At 37.7% G+C, this 6,000-nt stretch overlaps 1 protein-coding gene across 1 annotated transcript in view; it reads right to left on the bottom strand.

The window, feature by feature from the left end:
* Positions 1–766: 766 nt before the first annotated feature.
* pdcd6 (programmed cell death 6) overlaps positions 767–6,000 on the bottom strand; it is a 160,993-nt gene continuing 155,759 nt past the window's right edge. Inside the window, exon 7 of the transcript XR_015710900.1 lies at positions 767–783. The gene's annotated coding sequence lies outside the window, so the exon portion shown is untranslated. The remainder of the gene's footprint in view (positions 784–6,000) is intronic.

Raw genomic sequence — 6,000 nt, 5'->3', positions numbered from 1 at the left:
AGTGTTAAAATAATGCTAGTCGTACGGATGGTTGGTGAGGATTCACTGTGTTCTCCCTGAATTGTAAGAATGAAGTAATGAAGTTGTATTTTTAACCGATGCTTTTTGTGTCCTGTTTATCTATGTTTCAGGGTCATGTTATAATAGACTATAGCCCCTAACATGTTTGGTGCTATTATTAGCATCTAGCATATTATGAATCACATGTTTCAAAGAGAGCAACAGTATCACTCAAACACAGGAGCAACGTTTATAAGTGAACTAAACACTTCCTAGCCTTATTGAAAACAGTGTTAGATGCAGCCATTGTCATGTCTTTGTTTATTGGACGATTGGAAATATGATATTGCTAATTTACAACTTATTATCGATATGAGACATTGTGTGACAGAATACATTACATGTTTTTTAAATGCATTAATGTATTATGTCTCAAATGGAGTGAATCATGTCTGTTATAAAGTAGTAAAGATGAATTTATCACCACTGGAAAATGGCATATCGGTCAAAATATATTGGAAATTTCACTATAATCTGAGGGAAGAATATCTCTCAGTGTACAAAATTACAACAAATAATGAAAGAGTCCCTTGTCTCTGCGAGTCTAGTTTTCTTGGGTTAGTGTTCTGATAAGAAGAGGATAGAATTGTCTTGTGATGGAGCGTGTGTTCTTGGAATAGAAAGGGTGCAGCCCTCACACTCTCAGCACATCAGGAACTAAAAATTAAATTTAATCTGATTTATGTTATACTATTATTGACCTCTTAAAAAATCTTGTAAGCTCTCACCTTCAGCAGCAAATCAAATAAATGACATTTCCAAATCCAAGTTCTCATTCCAAAATCATTTATATATAAATCACTAGTGTGCTTAAACAAGAATGTTGTAATTGAAAAAAAGGAGGAATTTGGGCAGATTTGACTGGACTTGTTTGGATCGGCATCAAAAGTGTTTGTGGTTCACTTTGATAATTGATGATTGCGCCACAGTTTCTTTTGCTCTGACATACCTGAGGCTAACAGCAAATAGAGATCCAGGATTTTTTTTATTTTATTTTATTGTTTTTTTACCCAAGTTCACCTTTAACTCAGCGAGACATCTTCAATGACCAACTTTCACACCAGTTGCAACTTAGAAAATCTAACTCTAAACATTGGGGGCGCTTGATTTGTACACCAAAGCATGATTAGTGCTTGATGATTAGTTCGTTGCGATCATGTTCCTCAGAGGTGTGACAGTGTTTTCCAATATCAGAAAAATGTTTGGATTTTTGTAATGAATACACAGCTATAAAAGGTTTTAGGTCATTATTTTTTATAGAGTTTGTGATGTGCTGGAACTAGTGATGGTCTGATGAAGCTTCATGAAGCAGTGTCATTATTTTCATAGCCTGCCAGATGGCGGGCTCTGCACTATTTTACTATGTTTTAAACAACTATTCTAATGAATCAAACCTTTTTTAAACTGATGGCGCCACTTACTGACCTCTAAACAATATGAGACTGTTTCATGAAGCTTCGTCACCAGCTGGAAGAGCTGATGTTTTTAACTGCAACTCTTATTTCCAGCCACTAACCTTGTGCTCCTTTAAACATCAGATAACCATGTAACTATGTAAACCAGGGTTAGCATTGTGGTCCAGCTTGCTGGAAAGATATTTAAACCTGTTATTTACTCGAGAGTTTTGAAGTCCGACTGAAGATACAAGGTCTCACTGGGAATATCCATTTAGCGGTGACCATTGTTGGCCTGCACCGGTTCCCCAGTAATAAGCTTTGAGTTGAGCTCCCATCGGAGAGTTTGCTTGACAATTTGACAAAGTTATCTAAAGATAAATGGGTTACGGGTCGTAGGTGGCAAGAAAGGATGGCGCGAGAAAGAAATGTGACTTCTTTGTCGCTGATGTTTTGATGGAGGATGCGTATAGCCTCCAGCTCCGGCAGGTCACTGCAGGTAGATTGTTTCTGGCTGTATCTGCAAACAGAACTCTGCTGTATGTGTGTGTGTGTGTGTGTGTGTGTGTGTGTGTTTGCCAGTTGTTGTTTTTCTTTCTCTCTCTATTTGTAAATCTGATAGCTTTATTAAGAGGGAGATTTGCAAAGACAGAACATGAGGCATGAAGCGCCACCAGCAAATTTGGATAAACCTGCGGCAAAGGTCATAAAGTCAAGCTAATAGATGGACACATTTGATAGGCTTAGAAAGCGGTATTCACTCTTCATATACCATTTAAGTAATAACCAGCCCTGTCTCTCACACACACACATGAGCAGGGCAGCACCTATCGTCCGTCCAGACCTCTTTTTTCAGCTTTTAAACCCCCAGATAAACAGGCTTTTCTGATCCTGTCAGTTCCTGTTATCTCTTGTGACGGTCAGCCAGTCGGCCGCTGTGGAACAAATTAGGCCCTTAAATGTCAGAATTGCTACACTTTATTAAGTTAATTAGATGTTGTGTGTACTTGGAGGACGGGGAAAGGACGACAACGCTGAAGAGGACTGACATCATGGTGGGTAACACACATGTTGACTTGCACGATTTGAGACAAGCATAGAAAAAATAATATTGCATGTTTCATTATTATTATTATTATTATTATTATTATTATTTCTACAATACATTAGTAATACATTGTCGCACATGTTTGGACCAACAATATATATTCTGTCAAAAAAATGTATTTTTTAGATAATTAAATTCACTTCAGAATCTTTATTAAATCGACTTCTCACTCTGAGAACCACCATAACATTGGGAGTCAAATTTGCAAGTGAAAACATACGATGGATTAATGCATTCAAACTTACAAAATAGCCTCTAACTGCCACTGAAGCACTGTCTACATATCCAGAGGGGGCGAATATTTTAAAAAAAAGCAGTTTTAAGTGTGAATTATACGGTATATTGTATCGTATTTTTCGTTCGTGCCCTCACAATTGGCAGTGAACTCTGGGTCATGGCCAAAAGAGCGAGCTCATAGACCTAAGCAGGGAAGTAGATTTCCCTCGTCTGATTAATGGCTAGAATGGTAGATAGGAATATATTTAGGGACCTCGGACCAAATCTAGAATAGAAAAATGGGAACAGCTTATTTTTTGATGGGAAGAAGCATAACAATGTTTTGCCCTTTTTCTTTAGGGTCTTACAAGTATTTGGAGTTATTTCTCACTTGGTAATGAGGGGCAGATGATACAGTAATTACTGCCGTGGCTTAAAAATAAATATTAATTACAGAAAAAAAAACAGGGATGTTGCTTGCATACAATTACATACTAGATAAATAAAGCAAAAAGGTAAACAAAAATTAGAACACAGAATGAACCTTTAATTTAGCCTTTAACCTTTGTGTTGACCCAGGGACAACACAAGGGATACGTCAAACACATGTGTTATCTCAGGGTCAAGGTGACTCGTAGGCCCGAAAACAAATGTGTTCACAACACAAGGGAAACCTTGACCCTGAGATAACACAAAGGTTAAAGGACATTTATTTATAAGGACAAATAGTTTGACTTCTTCATGATCATATCTGTCATCATAAACAGATAAAACCACGTAAGTAGTACATAAGTACTTCCAAATATTACTAGTGATGGGTTGGTGGGGCTTCATGATACAGTGTCTTAATTTCGAAAGGCCAATAGATGGCACTCTGCCTTAAAATCTATGTCTCTGATCCAGGTAATTCAATAAAACAAGCAACAAAAATAAAATAGCATGACTAGCAATCGTTCATCATTTATCATGAGCCCCCGACTGTTTTTTTCCGCAAACAAATTGGTCCAATACAAAGTTTGTGTTTTATTAATTTCCCCTAGTTTAGTTTAGTAAGAGTGAGAGTAGTAATAATCAGACAGTAATAATCAAACCAGCAGAAATGTAATCTATTGTTTTAGCTACTGTCTGTTCAAAAAAAAGAAGAAGATATACATATATACTTATACATATATTTATATATTTAAAACAATTTAGGTTGCCTTGGTGATTGTCCCGCTTTTTCCACTTCATCGAGCAAAATACAAAATTCCTGTTTTGTTCTGACGTCACTGGCAATAAAGCTTTTTCTGATTCTGATTGTTTTGAACTGGAGAGTGACCATATTACCATATAATTTATGTTATGCTATGATCTGGATTGTCTCTCATTCATGCAAGCAGACAACAGATCAATGCCTCGCAGACTGTATTAATCGGTTAACAGTGAACAGAGCGGGGCGGGTCTAATGGCTGGTACTGACTGAACCGACTGTCTCATATGAGAGCAATCGTTCATTACAGGGCTATTTCATGGTGTTCGTCACTTTGCAAGCTTCTGTCTTTCATTCAGCAGTGCGTTGGAAGGAGGAATGGCCCCGGGATATATTGTCTGCTCAGAGCTTGAATGTTGTCATGCTAGTTCCCAGTGATTTGCCTTGTGCGATTCAAGACTTTGAAAAATGGGAAATGTGTTTCGCAGACAGTGGGAGAGAGCTGAATGTGATATCAGTGTCAACCCGTGCAGGATGTTGAGAGAGGAGAGTTCTGTTTCAGTTCAAGAAGAATCCTAAAGTAACGTTTTGGTATCGTGGTGGGTGAGAGTTGCAGGATTTGACAAAAAAACAATCCTGGTTGTTTAGAAAGGATATATGAAAAATGATAAACAAAGCAATTATGAGTCAAATATGAATTCATTTGGGGATACACTCACCTTTATTAACTATTTTGAAGAAAGAAAAAGTGACATTTTCAGGTTCAATTGAATACATGTCTTTGGACACCAACCCAGCGTTGCACTTCTGTCACTCTTTTAACTCGTGCACTGTTTTCGAGCACAACCCTGATTTGAATTATTCACCCTACACTTCTGCAATATGTAAAGTTTCCAAACCTTCTTCATTGCAACCGCTCCTGCATCAGCGCATGGTGATTCTCTCCACACTAACCGGAGAGACCTCTGGGCATGACAGCGGCCGTACACTATATGCAGCGCAGACACACACTTCGTGGCTGGAACATCCACACATACGCACACAACACATAGCTCCACATATAACCTCTGTTGCATTATTTTTCTCCTTCCAGTGCGCCAGTCACAGGTGAGTCCTGAGCGCTTTCATCATCGCCCGGCTGTCCAGCAGACTGGCTGCAGTCTCATCTGTCCCTGAGTTGAAATTGCCAATAAAGAGGGTCTCATATAGATCACCCCCGACGGGGCTGGCGACCTGTCATGCGGACCATGATTCCTGGCTCACAGACGGTGGAAGAGGGACAAATAACCCAGTGAATCTCTCTATATCTATTTCTCCACACCCTCCCTGCTTCTTCCACTCGTCCTCCTCACTAACTCACACACACACACACACACACACACACACACGTCCACCATCTCAAGAAGGCCATAAAGTGCCAAACTGAAGGGATATACCGGACACAGTCATAGGAGAGACAAGTGTCGGCCTAAGCTTTTACTTTAGCGCCTCAGAGGTAGTGAATCAACTAAATGGCTTAAAGATATGAAGATAGATGAAGGGGAAGAATCGCTCTCAGCAGAGGTTTCCTCTGAGTTATCCCAAAATATATGTTAAGTTTCACATTAAAATACACAATGTAATTCTTGGCATATATTACAAGTACAACATTTCATTTTATTTAGAATAGAGAGAATTGAAAAATAAAATCCTTAATTGATAAAATTGAATGCAATTTGTTATTATAATGTTCATTTAACAAATATACTTTAGGGGACGGATCAAAAATCTTACAATATTGTGTAACATATTTTATTCTTATGTGTGTGACAACACTGGTTGCAGACAAATTCCCTTTTATGTTTTAATTTATGTTGAATTATGTTTATTTTTATTTAAATAATAAATCTTATTGTCAAAATCATAAATTACACATTACAATTTAATAAATACATTATAATACATAGAGTATACATTTTCACCTGGTTGAAGTATGACTAAATTTTACATTCGTCAAAAAGAAAAGTCAGTACTTTAAAGGGTCCCGTTTTATT

The sequence above is a fragment of the Callionymus lyra genome, chromosome 4, assembly GCF_982586985.1.
Source record: "Callionymus lyra chromosome 4, fCalLyr1.hap1.1, whole genome shotgun sequence".
NCBI classification, from domain to species: domain Eukaryota; kingdom Metazoa; phylum Chordata; class Actinopteri; order Syngnathiformes; family Callionymidae; genus Callionymus; species Callionymus lyra.
Note: the sequence above shows the minus strand (reverse complement) of the source record. Positions and strands in the feature narration are given on the sequence as shown.